This window comes from Fukomys damarensis, unplaced genomic scaffold (genome assembly GCF_012274545.1).
Source record: "Fukomys damarensis isolate Sample0158 unplaced genomic scaffold, DMR_v1.0_HiC HiC_scaffold_3, whole genome shotgun sequence".
In the NCBI taxonomy this organism is placed as follows: domain Eukaryota; kingdom Metazoa; phylum Chordata; class Mammalia; order Rodentia; family Bathyergidae; genus Fukomys; species Fukomys damarensis.
In genome coordinates this window covers 33,131,919-33,151,719 of record NW_022900915.1, presented here as the reverse complement: position 1 = coordinate 33,151,719, position 19,801 = coordinate 33,131,919, and the positions used below count along the sequence as shown (strand labels likewise).

Genomic DNA, 19,801 nt, shown 5'->3' with positions numbered 1-19,801 from the left:
TATATGGGACTAGTTCATTATATAGAACATTTTAATTGACTCTTTTCCCCAATTCTAAGACATACGGAAAACAGCTACATGAAAACACCCATGAGCAGACAGAGAAGTCCTTCAATATTGAGGAAAGACATGTAATATAGTGGTTAGATGAGTAAGTTTTAGAGCCAGACAGTTAGGTTCAAACTCCCAGCTGTGCCACTTCCAAGCTGTGTGACCTTGGCAAATTTTCTCAACCCTCCTGACTCCTCCATTGGTTCATCTATAACATGAGCCTAAGAATTCCAGCCCCTTTAGAGCAGTTACAAAGACTGAAGTAATGCATATGAAGCAACTGAGAGCAATTGAAGAATATGAAGACGTAGGTATAATGAAGAATTTTCTAAAAAGAACCTCAATCTCACAAGAAATAGTAGAGCAACTGACTGGCAGAAGTCTACAATCTGAATGCTGGTAGCACTATGACCAAAAGATATTAGAAGTTCTGCCAAATTCAAAGATATTACCTCATATTTTGCCTTCACTGTTAAAAGGAATGTACTTCAAATTGGCATATTTTAAAAACTAGATGCCTATAAAGTAATTTGTTTGTCTACCCAGAGATAATTACTCCTTCACTGATTACAGAATATATAGCTTTAACTTTCAGAGGAGTTAAACATTATTTGATTTTGCGACACCTGTACAGAACTCACAAGGAGAAGGACGTGAAAAATATTCTTTTATGATTGCTCTGAACTGAATCTGCAAGCAAGAATTAGCCTACGCCCATTCACTGGCTACTGTTCTCCGACTCGTCCTACCAACAACTCCTCGCTGTCTCTCTGAAACAATGGCGCAGCTCATTGGCCAGGATGGTGCTAAGGGACAGTGGGATCAACCACGAATGACAGGTTTGGGCCTGGGCCCTGCACTCGCACTGATGTGATGATATGACCTCATAATGGTAAGGCAGTAAGCACCCTGGAAATTCTGCCCTTGGCAGAAATCAGAATTCCATGACTATCCAAGCTCTGCCACTGGCCATCTATACTCAGAACCAGAATTGCAGAAAAGTGACTTAACCTCTTTAAGAATTTCCCATATAGAGGGGTAGAGGGGTTAAAGGGAGGGTAGGGGAAGGGGGGGGAAGAACCAAGATATATTATGTGAAGGTACAAATCCCAATAATAAATGTCAGAATACTGTGTACCTAAAATATACCAATAAAATTAAAGAATAAAAAAAGAATTTCCCATATATAGATATATATATATATATGTGTGTGTGTGTGTAACTAATATATATATATATATTAAATTTAAATCAAAGTGGATCAACTTGGAATCAGCCCATTTGCCCATCAGTTGGAGACTGTATAAAGAAGATGTGGTTTTTCTATAAAATGGAATACTACTCAGCCATAAAGAATGAGAAAATAGATTCATTCATAGGAAAATGGATACATATTGAGGATATACTAAGTGAAATAAATAAGTCAAACATGTGTAAATACCAAATAGTTTCTCTGGTGTGAATAAACTGTAATAGTACATAAGATCCTAATGAGATAACTGACATTGTGAAATGGGAATAAAAGGGCTAAAGGTGTAGGGAAAGTGGGAAGGGTAGGGGAAAGGTAATAAGGGAAAAAATATGAGAAAATGAAAAAAAATGGAAATAAAGTGTTTGTAAATGGAGAGGGGAGGAGGAGGTGAAGGGAGGGCAGGGACAAGGGGAAAAAATGAGAACCGAGACCACCTGTCATGTAAAGGTACAAGATCCCAGTGATGAATGTAACTGTACTGTAGGCCTAAAACGTACCAATAAACTCAATAAAAGAAAAAAAATAAAATAAATCAAAATGGATCAGAGATCTAAACATTAAAACAAAAATATTAAGCCTACTGAAAGAGGGCAGAGGAGGAAGGAAAAGGGATTTTTTAAAAAGAAACTGTGATAAGTACATGTAACCATTCCCCAAGACAACTGTAAACTACATGAACTACAAACATGTACAAATAAAAATATTTTAAAGAATTTCTCATATGCAAAAAAAATAATATATGTAAAAGTATAACTAATACCTCTGTCCAAACTACTGCGACATGGAATAATGTACGGGTGGGGCACGAGAGGATGGCCAGCCGATGCACTGACCCCGAGTCCCGGAATGCTGGTTCTCACCGGGGCACAGGTGTCCCGAAGGCGACGTGCTGGAGCCACGTCCCCTGGCCTACAAACAACCCCCTAATTCCTTCTTTGTTCTAGTTCCCAGTTTACCCTCCCTTCTGGTCATAAACGGATGTTGTTTTATCTTGATGTTATGTTCTTAGCTTGAACAGTGTGGATCTGCTTGTCGCTTCCTGTGACTGCTGTCTATCTTACTCATGCCTCCTTGTGACTGAGGTTAATCATCAAACCACTGTGATCGTGCTTGAGTGTGTGGCCTTGAAACTACTATGTAAGACCCTGTGTTAAAATAGGCTTTACCAGTAGCCATCAGCTTTTGGTCATTCATTGTGTCCTCAGTCGTCTCCACGAGTCCCCTCCTCTAGAAGGAGACCTCGCAATGTACAGAATCTGTAACATTCATTTGAGTTACAATGCGAAGGATTCCTAGCAGATAAAAATATTTCATTTATTTCCCCTAATACCATTCTTTAAGGAGACAAGAAAGCATTAACGACAAATACATGACAAAGACGTCTAATACAGAAAATACACAATAATAGGGGTCTGTCTTAGTCACTTTCCTCATTGCTGAGACACAATTGCCGACACCCACAAATCAAAGAGAGGTTCATTGTGCATGTTTCTGGCCCCCAGTTGGCTGGCTCTGAGGCAGGAATGGCACAGTGGAAGGACCTACTGGTCCGGAAGAGCGGCTCACCATATGGCCATCAAGAAGCAGAGAGAGAGAAGGGAGGAGCAAGGGAGGAAGAGACACTTTCCCACGTTACACCCCCAGTGACCCAGTAAAACAATGTCCAGTGCATGAGAAGCGTCACATGCATGTCTTAGTACTAGTTATAACATGTTGCTTCAAAGCAGCACCAAGTAAGAAGTCCCTCGTGTTGGCGGGCCTGGAGCCAGAGATGAGGTAACACAACGGAAAGAGCCCTGCTCTGGGTGGGCTGGGGAAGAACTCAGTCTGCATGTCATATCTCAGCTCCCTTGGCTATAGGAGATCGACTATGTGTTGTAATTTCACAGAAATTAGTTCAAAGGCAGCCCAGAAACTAGCCCTACCACAATAGACACCGTTGCACAAAGTTTTATGCGGAACGATGCAAAACCAGTGCATGCAAAAATATCTAGTAACAAACACAAATGATATTTGCTCAATTCATTGAAGCTCACATTGCACTCGTAAAAAAAAAAACACATTTTACAAATGAAGTGTGCATTTGTAAATATAATGCTCACAATATAATCTGGGTATAATTAAGACAATGAGTAAGGGCAAAAATTAATGTGAGAAATACCTTGCAAATGGAGCCACTGAGAGGCATTAATATGGCAACACTAACAGAAAATAAAACAAGACTTTTTTGTTAATAAAACATCCTTTCAGCAAACACCAAAACTCAGACTGTGGTCTCTTGGATCTATTTGTTTCTAATTCCATTGTTCTCCAACTCTCATTTTTAGGTGATTTCAAAAGATAAGCTTCCTGTGATTATGAAAATATATATTTTATAAACCTAAATGTATTGCCTTTGCTCTAATTAGAAAAGATGAGCTATACCAATAAAGAAGCTCCACAAAATGTCTCCCCATTTTTTATCTGTCGTAATCACTGAGGGAGGGTAAGGCCAGACCAGGCTTGAAAGTACTGCTGATAGATAATAGTTACAGTGACATCCAGATTTGAAAGGATTAAGGGAATAATTCAATGTGCTCTCTTCTATGGTGGCTGTAAATATATTGTATTTCTACAAGAGAATGATTATTCTACTCAAGAAACAGCATTCCTTACACATCAGCTTAAATTCAAAGTTCATTCATTCCCTCTGCATAATGCACTTCCAAGCAAACCACATATTCTATCTTCTAAGTGTTTTGCTCTTTTGATTAAACTGATCATTGTATATCTACACACACTGTATAAATTTAAAACATATAGAAAGATTTACATCATCAATAAAATGGAGCACTATCAGGTCAAGGAGAAAGGTTACACTCAGAAAGAATATTAGAGTTCTGGTTATCTTTGACTCTAGAAGAAAAAATCCCTGGCATGTGTAAAAAAGGAGTGTGTACAAACCACACTTGGTGAAGATACAATCTGTGTGTGCATGTGCACACACGAGTATGTAAAGTACACATCGAAAGGGCCAGGGATTTAGCTCAGCAATGCAGCCTGCCGGCCTCACAAGCACAAGGTCCTGAGTTCCTGTACCAAAAAGAAAAAAGTATGTATCAAAGTAGCACAAACGCCACAAACATCATAGGAAGCAATCGCTTAAATTTCACACTGAAGAAAACATTATGAGTAAAATTGTGCCTGACTATCCTTTATTTCCCTGCTAATGTCCCCAGTGAGAAAGAGAAGTGAACTAGCAGAAAGGCAAGCGAGAGCCAAGACGTACACGGAGCGCACAAGAGTTGCTCACCCAGAGTACACAGAGGTCCTCTAATGGCAAGTTCCACACAGTTCTTCCTTATTTCTGGAAAATGTTGAAACCAGAAGTATAAACGTCAGAGCAATGAATAGGTATTCAGAATACTTTGCCAGGTTCCATGCTTCTTGAAAAGCCCAGAGGCAGAGGTATTGAGGCCTAGGAAACGCAGCCAGCTGTGGGTCTCCCTCCTTCTTCTGCCTGTTGCCCTAAGTCTTACTCAGCTTATTTCCACACAGGCAATGAGGGAATCACAAAAGCACCAACAGGAGTGCAGAGCAAGTGGATGATCCCAATGTCCAAGGATTTTTCTCTTTATGTGAAACTGTCGAACTGGCATGTACGAGGGGCCAGCCAGAATCAGGCACGATCCCCCTCCCAGCCAATCCTCATTATGGTTCTTCACCTCTAGCTTCCTTCAACAGGTGAATGGATAAAGATAATGTGAGACAGCCCCAGCGTGGAATACCATTCAGCCGTAAAGAGAATTAAACCCTCTCCTGGAACTGGAGATCGCGGTGTTCAGAAAAAGGCAGGCACAGAAAGATACCGCATGATCTCATTCACATATCAAAGTTTAAAAAAAAGACCACAAATAAGTTAAGGGTAGAATAGTGTTTGTCAGAGGGTACAGAGAGGAGGCACAAAGAGGCTGACTAATAGGCACAAAATCACAATCAGCAGGAATGAGTTCTCATGTTCTATAGCATAATGGGCTAACTAGGTAACACTCAGTTTTTGAATATTTGGAAAGAGCTGGAGGAGCTGACTTTGAATGTTCCCAACACAGACCACCATTGTTTGGGGTGACAGAAGTGCTGGCTGCCTAGATTTGATTGCGACACATCACACACATGTATCAAAATGCCATACGGTGCCCCCTAATATGTACAACTACGATATATCAATTTGTTTTTTTAAAAAAGAAATTATTGTAATGATAAAAGTGAGACAAATAAATAAAAGTAAAAAACAGCAAAAAACGGGGAAGGGAAAGCTGGAGCCCACATCTGCTCTCAGTGTGAGACAGCACAGCCCCTGCTGATTCAGGGGGTTCAAGTCCTTCAAGGGCACAGGAGGCTTGGCAGCAGCTCTGTGGTAACACAGAACTTGTCTCTAAAATCTATTCCAATCCCAAAAGATATTTTGGAAAACAGTCAGAGTTCTAATTTAGTGCAGTGAAAATATTATTCCAAAGCAACCATAAAAATGCTGAATTCTTCTTTTTATCAAAAGCTATTTTACATTTCAATAATAGAACAAGAGTCAAACATGGCTGAAGGCTCTGGATAGAAGATCATTTCTATTTTGAGAGAACATCTATTGGGAATTTTCACAAGTTGACCATTTGCCTTGCACAAATCAACTCTGCTTCTGAGGAGGGATGTGTATTTTTAGCATGCTTTGATCACACAGCCTTGACGAAGAATGAACATTTTCAACAAAGGATTCCAAACCCTTTCACTACAACCATTTCTCTAAATACTTAGCCAGCCTGATCTCAGATACCTGAAAAATTCAGATGATAGGGATATGCAGGAGGCTTTCTCATTGTACCTGATATTTTAAAGTGATAAACATGTTTTATTATTTCATTGGCTCTGCTGACATTTGCCATCTTAGTGCCTACTGCTGCAGAGGAGGAAAACTGAAAAACAGGAGCTGGAACAGTAAACAGGTAACATCCTGCCGCTCAGGAGCTTGGCACCACGGCTATTCTGTAGTCACAAACTCTAAACTCAAAAGCAAAAGACATTTCACCAAAAGCATTTCTAAAGGGAGCCAGGGAACTGTGCTGCGATGACCTCTTTCCACTCTCCCTCTCCCCAAGTTCAAATACATCTCTGCTTTCGCAAGTCTTTCTCTCCATCACCAGTGTCAAGCCACTGCCCAAGCCCAGGCTCTCCCTGAGACTTGCACAGCCCACCTGGCCTCCTGCCGCCACGGTCAGCTCCATCTTTGCACGGCTCATCTTGCCCCCTTGGATACCCCCTTCTCAGCACCCACATCTGGCCACATTTCATGTTCACCTTTCTTATCGTTATCCTCCTTCCTGTATATCAGGCATTGGTCTCACTACTGCCTCCTGAGTCCCTGCATATCCAGGACACCTATGTGCCCCTGTGCCTATGCCAAGCTTCTTTTACCCATCTCCCTGTGTCCAAATCCTAATTGCGCTTCAAAACAAGGCAGGTGCAATATCCTCACATTGCTGCCACCAAACCTTCAGACTTCCCTGCACTCAAGTCCACACAGTTTCCTATCACGTTCCGTGGAAAGAGGATGTTTGTTCTGGCTGAAGGCCCAGGCAGATCATCTGCTGACTTTCTGTGGAACCCACTCCAACCCACACCCTCGGGGTCCTTACTCCATCAGTTATATCGCTTTCTTCTTTATCTTCATCTTCTGCCTCGCCATAGACTCTGGCTCAGCAACCAGTCAAACGATCTCCATGGAAAAACAAAGAATCTTTTATGACTGATTGAGCACCCAATACCATTTTTATTCTCCACCTGCCACTTTCCTTTGTTTTATACAGAACCAAACTTCTTGGCCACTCTCCTGGTCCTGTGTCTTCTATTTCTACATCGCCTTCATCGCACTGCCTTCTGACTCTCAGCCCTCCACTCATCTCTCCCGGCTAGTGAACTCGAGCTCATGATAAAGGCAGCCTAGTAATGTGCTAAATTTATGACACTGACCATGTCCCAGACAACATATGCCAAGCGCTTGGTGTGGGAGCAGTAGGGAAGAGGAGGAATCAGACATGAGTTGAGTCAGATGTTCAAACTGATAGAAAAATTCATTCCAGAGCTATATTTTATTTGATCTCTGTTGCTTTTATAATATATTCATTATTTGCCAGAAATTCAAGAATCTGGAAACTTCACACAGAAAAATCTGTGGATTGAGCTCCTCTTAGAGAATCCAGAAGCTCGGGAAACTCTGGCTTCTTCATTGTTTGGCAACAATCACCGGAGCTGAGGACAGCTCCTGTGGTTCACACCAAGGCCCAACAAGCCCTCCTGGCTTATTGTCTTTATTTTGGTGCCCCTATGGGCATTGAAATTTGGAGTCTAAAATCCCTTCTTGAAATCAGTGTTATCCAGTACAGACACATATGTGAGCCACATGTGTATTTTAAATTTCTATTCACCCTATATTTAAAATTTTAAAAGGACAGGCATTAATTTCACCTTTAACAATATGTTTAATTTAACCCAATATACCTGAAATATTTTAGCAACACACAATCAATATAAATGTTTAGTAATGACATAGCTCACATTCTTTTCTTTATGCTATTTTGACAATTCATTATGCATGTCACTTTCCACTTACATACAGCATATCTTAATTCTAATCGGCCACATTTCCAAACTTCAATAGCCAAATGTGGCTGTGGCTGCCATATGGAGCAGGACATCACTGAACACTTAAAGGTTAGTCATAAAAACTAAGTCTTGCAATCAGAGAGTGGGGTTTGGGAAAATATTAAGGAGAAAGAAGAAAGCAGGTAGGACTACGGAGATGTTAAAGGGTGGGCATAATGAGATGAAATGTGGGAACACTGATACAACAAATATTGCTCAGTGACAAATCAGCTGTAGTCCAGTCTTCCAGGAAATGAAACACCTTCAAAAGCAATTGGCCAGTGATGCAGGCTTTCTAGAGGGTTTTGGGGTTTACTATCAGGCTCAGAAATAGGATAAAAATCACCATGAATATCAACTGCCAACTGTCTGAACCCTGTTTCACCTCCTATGAATTAGAAGAAAAGGTTGTTGGTGGCAGGAAATTAACATGGCATATCAAGTTAATGATGCAGAAAAACAGTATTTTCAATGGTAACAACAAATCAAGAATTCACAAAGACAGTAAAGATTATTTGCCAAGCGAACAACTTACAAGAGTAAAGAGTATCTCATTTTTGATTCAGTTGTTAACTTTACAAAGATGTAACCACGTCATACACAGATAAGATTTATTCTAATTTTATGAGGACAAGCAAGCTTACATAGAGTAACTTCTAGGATAAAAAATCTATGCCATTACATTAAACAAACTCAAAAAAAGTAAGTATTCAGATTAGGGATGTGGCTGAGTTGAGCACCTACCTAGTAGGCAGGAGGCACTTGGTTTAATCCCTAGAACCCCAGAAATCCAGCATTCAAAGAATGACCTTCAGTGAAGGTGGCCCTTCATTTTCATTTTTTATTTTAAAAAATATTTTGTATTTTCCTCTTATTTTTAATTTTTAATTTTTTGTTTTATTTTTCCCCACTCTTTTCAAATTCTTTTTTTTTCTTTTCTCTTTCCCATTCAATCTCTCACTCTCCCACACTGTTCTACATCTCCCTTTTTGTTCCTGTTATGCCCCTAATGCAGATTTTTTTTTTCTTTTCTTCTCTTTTTCCTTCTCTTGATTGTCATTAGTTTCAAAGGAAAGTGAGTACAGTTTCTAGCTTGCCTATTGATACTATGTTATTCCATTCTTGCCTTTGTTCCTTCTTCCTGTCTTTTCCTCTTGTCTTCAAAGTTTCCTAGAGTTTGCCTGATCTTCCTGTGTCCTCTGGCCTCATTTCTAACCTTCTCCTATCCTGCTACCTATCTATCCCTCACTTTCCAACTCCTTTTAAGTCCCAATCCTGAAGGGTAAAATTGCTATATTGAAGAGTTTATTCACTATAAACATATTTTGGGCCAATCCTCAATTTTGATTTAATTCATATGGTTAAAGGTTATAGATTAATAACTACCACAAATTGTCATTTTTAAGCTGTACCTGATGCTACTGTGTTGCTGATTGTATTACTTGGGCTAAGGTGTTGTGATTGATATAATCAGTTGTTGTTCCTGGTATTATGAAAATGAGAGTGTCTCAGAGTTATTAGAGACTCAAAACATAAAGAACAGCTCTATCTGGAAGATCAAAGTATTAACCCAGGAATTAAACCAAGGACAGTACCAACAACAAAAGTAGAAATGAGGAATCATTTAAGCAAGGCACAAATGCAGACTTTCAGCTTACCACAGGCAAATTCTAGGGGAAACAAGGTGGAAAGGTCGGACAGTCAACCACCAGGACACCCTGAACTCAGCACAGGAAGTAACAAAACAGATGAACAAGGCTCTAGAAAAATTCAAAACAGAAATAACTTCCCAGATAACTACATAGATGGTAAGCACAATGAAAGACATGATTAGAGACTCTCGAACAGAAACAGATTTTAAAAAAAATACATGAGTTCAGTACTATGATAGAAGCCATTAATGCCCAGCATAGGAAAGAAATGGAAACAATGAATGCCCAACATAGGAAATAAATGGAATCCATGAAACAGATTCAGATATCTAGGAGATTAAAAACACAACTAAAAGCATACACAGCAGATTGACCCAATCTGAAGACACAGAAGACAGAATGGCAGTCAGTGACCATGAAAAGAGAGATTTCTAAAAAATAGCAAGGAAATCAATCCAACAGCTCCTAGATGATGCAAAGAAGAAAATAAAAGACTGATGGGAGTCCATGAAAAAGCAGTAGAAAGCACAAATGACATTAGAAAAGTGTTCACAGAATTAATGAAAGAAAACTTCTCAAACAGAGCAAAAGAATTTGACATGCAGATAAGTAAGGCATATAGGACTCCAACTAGCCATGATCAAAAATAAATAAATAAAATAAAATAAACTACACCTAGACATATAATAATCAAGATCCCAAAATCTCAAGAGATGAACAAAATACTGCGAGCAGTTAAAGAAAAGAAACAAATTACATGCAAAGGAAAGCCCATCAGAACCACAACTGATTTTTCAACCCAAATCCTCAAGTCAAGGAAAACCTGGAGTTAGGTATTTCAAGTCCTGAAAGAAAACAACCTTCAGTCTAGACTGATGCATCCTGCAAAACTATCTTTCAAAATTGATGGGGAAATAAGATATTTCCACGAGAAAGAACACCTGAAAAACTTCATGAATACCAAACCAGGACTCCAAACAATTCTAAACAATATCCTAGAAAAAGACAATGAAGTTCACAACTCCATGAGGCCCGACAGAGCAAATCCATTAGGTAAGGAAAGAAATTAAAGGCAGAGGGGAAAAAATTTAAAAAGGCCAACAACACAACAATAACATGACAATGATAAATCAATGCATATCACTTATAACCATCAATGTTAATGGCCTCAATTCACCAATCAAAAGAAATCACCTGGCAGAATGGATTAAGAAGCAAAATCCAACAATATGCTGTATACAAGAAATGCACCTTGTTCAAAAAGAAACTCATAGACTGAAAGTAAAAGGATGAAAAACAGTTCTCCATGTCACAGGAGCCCAGAAAAAGTAGGGGTGACTGTCTTATTTGCAAACAAAGTAAATTTCAACCCAAAACTATTTAAGAGACACAAAGAATGTCACTACATCTTGGTAAAGGGAACAATACAACAAGAAGAGATAACACTCACAAATATATATGCACCAAATACTAATGTCCCCAACCATACAAAACCCCATGGACATGAAACACCAAATGAGCACTAATACAATGGTAGTGGGGGAACCATAATACCCCACTGTCACAAATACACAAGTCATCTAAACCAAAAAAATCAACAACAAAATGCTAGAACTGAACCAAGCTTTTGAACATACGGACTTAATAGATGTCTACAGAGCGTTCCACTCCACAAAATCAAAATATACATTCTTTTCAGCTGCACACGGGTATATCTCCAAAATACACCACACACTATCTCATAAAACATGTTTAATTAAATGTAAAGGAAGTGAAGTTATCCCTTATATTATCAGAGCATAGTACAATTAAACTGGAGATCAACATCATAAGAAACCAAAGAACTTCACAAATGCGTACGTAGAAATTGAACAACACTCTCCTGAAAAAACCAATGGGTCACAGAAGAAATTAGACAATTTTTATAAATAAATGATAATGCCAATACAACATACAGGAAGCTATGCGACACAATGAAAGCAGTTCTATGAGGGAAATTTATAGCCGTGAATGACCATACAAGCAAAACAGAATGAGCTCAAATAAACAACCTAATGCTGAATCTTAAGCTCCTAGAAAAAGAAGAGCAAGACAAACATAAAACTCATACTAGGGAGAAAATTATAAAGATCAGAGCAGAAATCAATGCAACGGAAACTAAAAGAATGATACCAAAAAATCAACAAATCAAAGAGTTCATTTTTCAAAAAAATAAATTGATAAACCCTTAGCCTACCTTATCAAAAAAGGAGGGAAAAAAAGCTTAAATACATGTAATTAGGAATGAAAAAGGTGAAGTCACACCAGATCCAGAAGAAATCCAGAGGATCATCAATACCTTATTCAAGAACCTGTACTCTAATAAAATGGAAAACACAGAAGAAATGTAGATTTCTAGATACATAAGGAGTACTAAAGTCGAATAAAGATAAAAAATTCTAACAACCCAACTACAATCAGTTCAACTGATAATATACTTTAAAATTTACCAACAAAGAAAAGCCCAGGTCCTGATGGCTTCACTGCTGAATTCTACAAAACATTTAGAGAAAAACTATTGCCACTACTCTAAACTTTTCAATGAAATTGAAAGAGAAGCAATACATCCAAATTCATTCCTGGAAGCAAGTGTTATTTTGATTCTAAAACCAGGGAAAGACCCAACCAAAAAAAGAAAACTACCAATCTCCCTAATGAACAAAGATGCAAAAATCCTCAATAAGATACTGGCAAACAGAATACAGGGGGTCATCAATAAGATCATACACCCTGATCAAGTTGTATTTATCCCAGGGACACAAGGATGGTTCAGTGTATGTAAATCAATAAATGTAATATACTAATATTAACAGAGAGAAGGACAAAAAACATATACGATCCTATCAACAGATACAGAAAAAGAATGTGAAAAAATTCAACCCCCATTCATGATAAAAACCCTGCAGAAAACTGGAATAGATGGTCTATATCTCAACTTAATAAAGGCTATCTATGAAAAACCAACAGCCAACATCATACTATATGGTCAAAAACTGAAAACCTTCACACTAAAATCAGGAACAAGACAAGGATGTTCACTGTCACCATTCCAGTTCAGTATAGTTCTGGAAACATTAGCCACAGCAATTAGACAAGAGAAAGAAATTAAAGCAATAAATATAGGAAAGGAAGAAGTTAAACTGTCACTATTTGTTGACAATATGATACTCTACATAGAAGACCCAAAAAAACTCTGCCAAAAGACTTCTAGACTTAATTGACACTTTCAGCAGAGTGAAATCCTGTACCTGGATTGTACCTGGATACAAAGTCAACACTCAAAAATCAATAACCTTCTTGTACACAAATAACAGACTCACTGAGAGAGAAATTAGGGAAACAATTCCTTTCACAATAACATCCTAAAAAAATGAAATATCTAAGAATAAATCTAACAAAAGCAAAAGACCTCTACACTGAAAGCTACAGCACTCTGAAAAAATAGATCAAAGAGGATTTAAGAAAATGGAAAGATATCCCTTGCTCCTGGGTAGGAAGGATCAACATAGTGAAAATGGCCATACTATCAAAACTGCTATACAGATTCAATGAAATCCCAACAGTATAATTCACAGAACTAGAAAAAATAATCCAAAAATTCATTTGGAACCAGAAGAGACCTATAATAGCAAAAGCCATTCTAAGCAACAGAGACATGACAGGGCATCACAATCCCCAACTTGAAACTATAGTAAAAAGCCACTGTGATTAAAAAAAAAAGCATGGTACTGGCAAAGAAACAGACCCAAGAATCCATAGAATAGATTGGAAGATACAGAAGCAACTCTGCATGTACTCAGCTACCTCATCTTTGACAAAAGAGCCACACATCCTCACTGGAGCAAAGATACCCACTTCAATAAATTGTGTGGGAAAAATTGGATTTCAACCTGCCAAAGATTAAAACTAGACCCTTATCTTTCACCATGCACTAAACTGAAATCCAAGAGGATTAAAGATCTAAATATTAAAACAGAAACACTAAACTTGCTGGAAGGTAAGTTAGGAAGAACTCTGGAAGACATTGGCATAGGAAATGACTTTATGAACAAATCCTCAGTAGCACGAGAACTAGCAGAAAGAATCAACAACTGGGATCTCATCTTATTAAAAAGCTTCTGCACTGCATGAGAAACCAGCAACAGAGCTAAGAGACAACTTACAATGTGGAAAAAAATCTTACTAGCTCTTCCTCAGACAAAGGTTTACTATCTAGAATATATAAAGAACGCAAAAAAAAAAAAATGAGATCCCCCCAAATACAAAGACCCTATTCAAAAATGGGCATCTGCAATGAACAGGCACTTCTCAGACAAACAAGTAAAAGCAGCAAATAAATGTACAAAAAAATGTTCAACATCACTGGCATTCAAGAGATGCAGATGAAAACAACACTGAGATTCCACCTCACCCCAGAAAGAATGGCTGCTATCAAGAAATCAGCCAATAAATGTTGGTGGGGTTGTAGGGAGAAATGAATCCGTCTCCATTGTTGGTAGGAGTGCAGACTGGTGCAACCACTGTGAAAATCAATATGGAGATACATTAAAAAACTAGGATTAGCGGTTCCATTTGTCCCAGCTATTCCTCTTCTGTGTATCTTTCCAAAAGAATTAAAAGATTTATACCACAGTCATACATGTGCACCCATGGTCATAGCAGCACAGTTTGTAATTACTAAAACTTGGAAACAGCCCAACTTCCCATTAATTCAAGACTGGATAAAGAATGTGTGGTTTTTCTATAAAATGGAGTACTACTCAGCCATAAAGAATGAGAAACTAGAGTCATTTGTAGCTAAATGGATGCACATTGAACATACACTCTTGAAATAAATAGGACACACGTGTAAATACCAAATAGTTTCTCCAGTGTGAAAAACTAAAAGTGTAAACAAGGTTTAAATTGTATAATTGATAATGTGAAATAAGAAGAAAAGGGCTAAAGGAGTAGGGGAAGTGGGAAACGTAGGGGAAAGGAAAGAAGGTAAAAGAAAAAATATGAGAAAAGGAAAAATGGAAACAAAGTCTTTGTAAATAGGGAAGGGTGGAGGGGGTGAAGGGAGAGCAGGGGTATGGGGAAAAAATAAAAACCAACATACATCATGTAAAGGTACAAGATCCCAATGATGAATGTAACTGCACTGTACACCTAAAAAGTAACAATAAACTTAAAATTAAGTAAATAACATAGCTCACTGTTTGACATTATAAATAGATATGAATGAAGAAGGAATACAATACACGAGCTAGATCTGCAGGTTTCATCATTGCTTACAAAGTTACCTACACGTACTATTTACTTTTTGTTAATTTAGGGTTGGCAAATGTTTTAATAACCATTATGAGCAAAGAAACCACACTACAATGCATGATTCCTTGGGGTACCAAAGAACTATTATTAGCTTTTAGCATAATAAGTTATCCATTATTCCTAAACAATAGGACAAAAGAAAGCAGAGGAGGAAATTCTGTCCTACTGTCTATGAATCTCTTAATGCTATTTTCTTCCTCTAAATATCGATGCATTCTTCCATGATAATACACACACTCTTGCTAAAAGTCATTAAATTTTTTTCATTACTGAATGAAGTTCTTATACTACCAGCACCGTCTTAATTTGAGCTACTCTTGCTACAACTGCAAATTAAAAAATTTACATCTTAATGGAAAAGGGCTGCAAAGTGCACTATCATTTTTTAACCACCCATTTATTTGCAATGGCTAGTCACAAAACTTCAGTATACCGTGCCATAATATTAATAACTACAACAGCAATTGCTAATGTTTATTGAGCACTTGCTATGTTTTAAGCCAATCTCTCACAACATGTAGAAAACACTGCCATTTATACAAGAACCCTGGCTCTGTTGAAATCTGCCAGATCCACAGGACGGAAAATAAAGGGCAAAGGGAAATATTCTCTCTAAGGAAACCTCTCCCTGCTTGATCTCTTTCTTTGGAACAAACTCATACCCCATATTTTTCACACCTCAAGCTGCAGTTTACACCCAGCCCCAAAATGTGCTAAGATCTCATCCACCCTCTGTTGCTTTCAACTTGAAAGATGTCATTTCTGAAGCTAGACCCCATCTTGCTTGTTTACCTAAATTTAATTAAAATTCCTTTTCGAAGCTTAATTTTAAGACTGATAGATTTCTTACATTGGAAGGTATCTTTTTAAATCTATGCTTTCTCCAAGATTAAGTAGTGTTGTTTGAAGGAATATTAAAATGACTGAACAACAGGTAGCATAAGTTAATTTAAATACAGGCTTTCTTTAAAAGGCCAGATGATTAATAAAGCAAGGTGTTCTTCATGTGCAGGCTTGATTTTTAAAAATATTTTACCCTTTTTGTCTTTCAGAAGTCTTAAGAACTTTATCCCAGTGAATGGATACCACTCTTGCTATGTTTGAAAACATTTCTATCATATGATGAATAATTCACCCTTCTCTCAGAAAACATCTTTTATTCTCTGTGAAAGCAACTTTGATAAAATTTACTTAAAAAAACAATAAAAGTTTAACATCCATAAACACTACATGCTTTTGTTAAGACACTAAAAAAAAAATGCAACATATTCATCCCTCACTCTTTATCTCAAAATACTGACTTTCTGATTCTAGCAAAGATAATTTTAGTACCTCATCAAGACAAAATACATAAAACTGGCATATTTTTATATGCACACAAGTTGAGAGAGCATCTTTCCCAACTGTGTTGCAGAAAATGAAATGCATCTGGTGTGACAATATGGCCTGACTGGTAAACTAGAATGAGTGGAAGAAAGGTTTCTTTTTTCTCTTTTTCTTTATTCTCAAAGCAGAACATTTCAAATAATGCACGTGCCCCAACAGCAAGGCACCTGCAAGCGTGTCAGTGTGCGTTTCAAAGGTAATGTTTGGCTAAAGAAAACACAATAGTGAAGAGGGCTGGCAGAGGCAGGGGAAGGAGCACACTTTGTTCAATTTTAATCTCCGTACATCCCTCCCTAGTGTCAGAGTGTGGGCACACGTGCTGTTGGAGTCTCATGCTGGGCTGGAGGGTGGAGATGTGTACTGCAGAATGTGGCGGACGCCAAGATCAAGCAGCAATAAGAGAAAAATTCAATAATTTCCCCATTTTTGCAATGAATTTTCTCTCTGCCTTGAGAGAAAGTTGTTTGTACACAGGCAATCTAAGACAAAGTAAAGGCTTTCACTATCCTTTCTTTTCTAGGTACCCATCTGTGCCGGTCTGCCCTTGTTACAAGCTCCTCCCCAAGCTCAGGTATCTTGGCAGTGAGGAGCTGAAAGGGCAAGGAAAGACCTCTGAGATGCACAGGAAGCTCCACAGTCGGGGTGCCGCCAAGCTAAGCCTCCGTCAGGGCAGCACTAGCCCTCTTCCGGTTCCAGTTTCCCACTCTAATTCTTCTCTTCCACATTCCAAAGGGAGCTGGGCTCCTTTGGTTGGAGGACTCAGAAACCTTTCCTTCTGTAATTCAGACACAGGAAATTCTATTTCACAGAAAACAAGGTCCTGGGGCAGCAGGCGCTGGAGACACACACTGGGGCCTCTTGGGTCTGGTCTGGAAAGAGGCCTGTCCCTCAGGACTGACTGTTCTTTACGCTTGGATCACCGCATTTGCCTATTTATCTCCCACCTGTACTTTAACTTTTAAAAAATTCTGCTTATGTCTACATTAACATGGTAGTTCTTCATAAGGAGAAGCTTCTTTAGAACTACAATACAGGTTATAATTAAAAATACCATCTTTACAAAGTCACTGCAAATAGGGAAGGGTGAAGGACGTGAAGAGAAGGCAGGGGAATGGGGAAAAAACAAGGACCAAGACACATCATGTAAAGGTGCAAGATCCCAGGGATGAATGTAACTGTACTGTTTGCTTTAAATGTACCCATAAACTTAATGGAAAAATAAATAAATAAATAATAAAATACCATCTTTAAACGTGATGGTATGTACCAATGCGTCACAGTACAATTCAGAAATTAATATGCTAATCCATCACTGAACTGATTTGTGTAGGGATGGGGAAAACCAAAATGAATACAAATGTGCAAGTCTCTAATAGAGTATGACTCAGTAAGAGGAAAACTATCTCAAAAACTTACATTTTAAGATTGTCAAAGAGAGCTGTAATCACGGAAAACAATTCTGGAGACTGATCTGAGCACAAACATTTCTCTGACATTTATTAATCAAAGGACTCTGAAAAGCTTACTTAATTACTTTGACCATTGGTTTCCTAATCCATAAAAAGACAACAATCTCTATCACAGAGAACTGTAATGAGAATTAAATTATGTAAGGTAATAAAGTACCCAGGAGATGGAGAAGGCACATTCATAACGTTGGTTTGGTATTTCCTTCAAGTCAAGTTCAGATCTCATGCATAAAAATATTTTTTAAATGACAGTTTCCGAAAGCTTTTTGGCAAAAGGGAACATGAGGCTGAATTCACAATTCCCTATTTTTGATTTGAAAGTATCTTATTTCAGTAAACTGCAAAATGACCTAGTAACCTAACATTCACACTACAGTAGCATACACCTTCCAAAATGATTCAATTACTACTTGATGTTATCCTTGATAGCAAGTTATGAAAAACAAAATGTAAAAATAGTTCCCTAACTCCAAAATTGTTAAGATTACACACACTCGAAAAATACTTTTATGTATAGTATTCATTTATGCTGAATGAAAAACATGCCCTTAAGCATACTTTTTTAATTTTTTGAAACCAAAACCATTTCTATCCAATATACTTTCAAGAAAACAGGAAAGGTTAAATTTATTTAGTCTTTTTATCCATATTCTCTACCTACTCTTCTGAAATAAAATTTTTTTTACAACTTCAAGTATGTGCTTACTGAAAGCAACTGTTCATATTTAGAAATAAAATATACTGGTTTTCTGATTTATTTTCAGAAACTTCATTAATAAAGTAGTCAATAAACTATAAAGATTTCATCTAAAAGAACTTCTAGTCCTATATGTTGCTCCCAACTCATGGCCTAATTCTTCTTATAACAGCTTTAATCTAATTAAAGTTTTAATGTATATGTCATTCATCTAACATAAGCAGAGTCTAAAGAATGAGTTTAAATAAGATAAGATGTTCTGAGAGAAAAGTTATTCAGCTATCTGCTAATATAGGATTTTTCAAATATTTTCTAGCATTGACGTGATTCAACATTTACCAAAGGAAAGCATTTCCTCTTCAAAAGGGAGGGAGTAACCACAGCCAGTCATTCGGGGGATGCCTGACAGACCCTACGACAAAACGTTTCCTAAAAACACATTAAAAACTTGATTTCTTGTCTGGGTAGCGTCGACGTCATGTTCAAAGCAGCGTATTTTAAAAGCAAGCGCTTCCGGTGACTCTTAAAACTTAGAATAGTAAGACTCTCACGCTGTCCACTTGTGGGACAGCGACCACCTGCTGCAGGAAGTTCCGAGAGAATGCGGGGAATGACCCGGCTTCTGCTATCGAGCTTTGCCCAGCACATAGGCCACTGCCACCCTGCCACCCGCCACTCCGCATTCCTACTCCTTCCTGCTCACCGTGCGCTTCCAGTGGGGGCTCCTCCACACTTTGCTAAGCAGTTAAGACCGGCACCTTTTTCTACTGCCAAGGTGAGACTTAGCCGAGCATTTCCCAGAGTCTCCCCGCCCCCAAATTCTCCCTTTATCCATAACTTTTTTCATTGATCATTAAGCTACCCAAAGGGGTTCTGGCGACAGGCTTCATTCTTCATTAAAAGTGAGGTTGCAAGTCAGAACTATTTATCTTCACTAAGCCAGAGCAAGACTGATCTGCTTGGATAGAACACACCCAAGAGCCAGCTCCCGAGGTGACGGCGGTCAGAGCGCCCGACCCTGCCGCGTCCCGCACTCACCTGGCTGCTGCCGCGCTCCTCTCCGGGGTCGGGGGTCGGGGACAAAAGGGGTTCGCGACAGGCTTCATTCTTCATTAAAAGTGAGGTTGCAAGTCAGAACTATTTATCTTCACTAAGCCAGAGCAAGACTGATCTGCTTGGATAGAACACACCCAAGAGCCAGCTCCCGAGGTGACGGCGGTCACAGCGCCCGACCCTGCCGCGTCCCGCACTCACCTGGCTGCTGCCGCGC

General features: G+C 38.4%; 1 protein-coding gene across 1 annotated transcript in view; it reads right to left on the bottom strand.

The window, feature by feature from the left end:
- Positions 1–19,606, bottom strand: part of Mctp1 (multiple C2 and transmembrane domain containing 1) — a 499,895-nt gene extending 480,289 nt beyond the window's left edge. The window contains exon 1 of the mRNA XM_033767611.1: positions 19,570–19,606. The gene's annotated coding sequence lies outside the window, so the exon portion shown is untranslated. The remainder of the gene's footprint in view (positions 1–19,569) is intronic.
- Between the last annotated feature and the right edge of the window lie 195 nt (positions 19,607–19,801).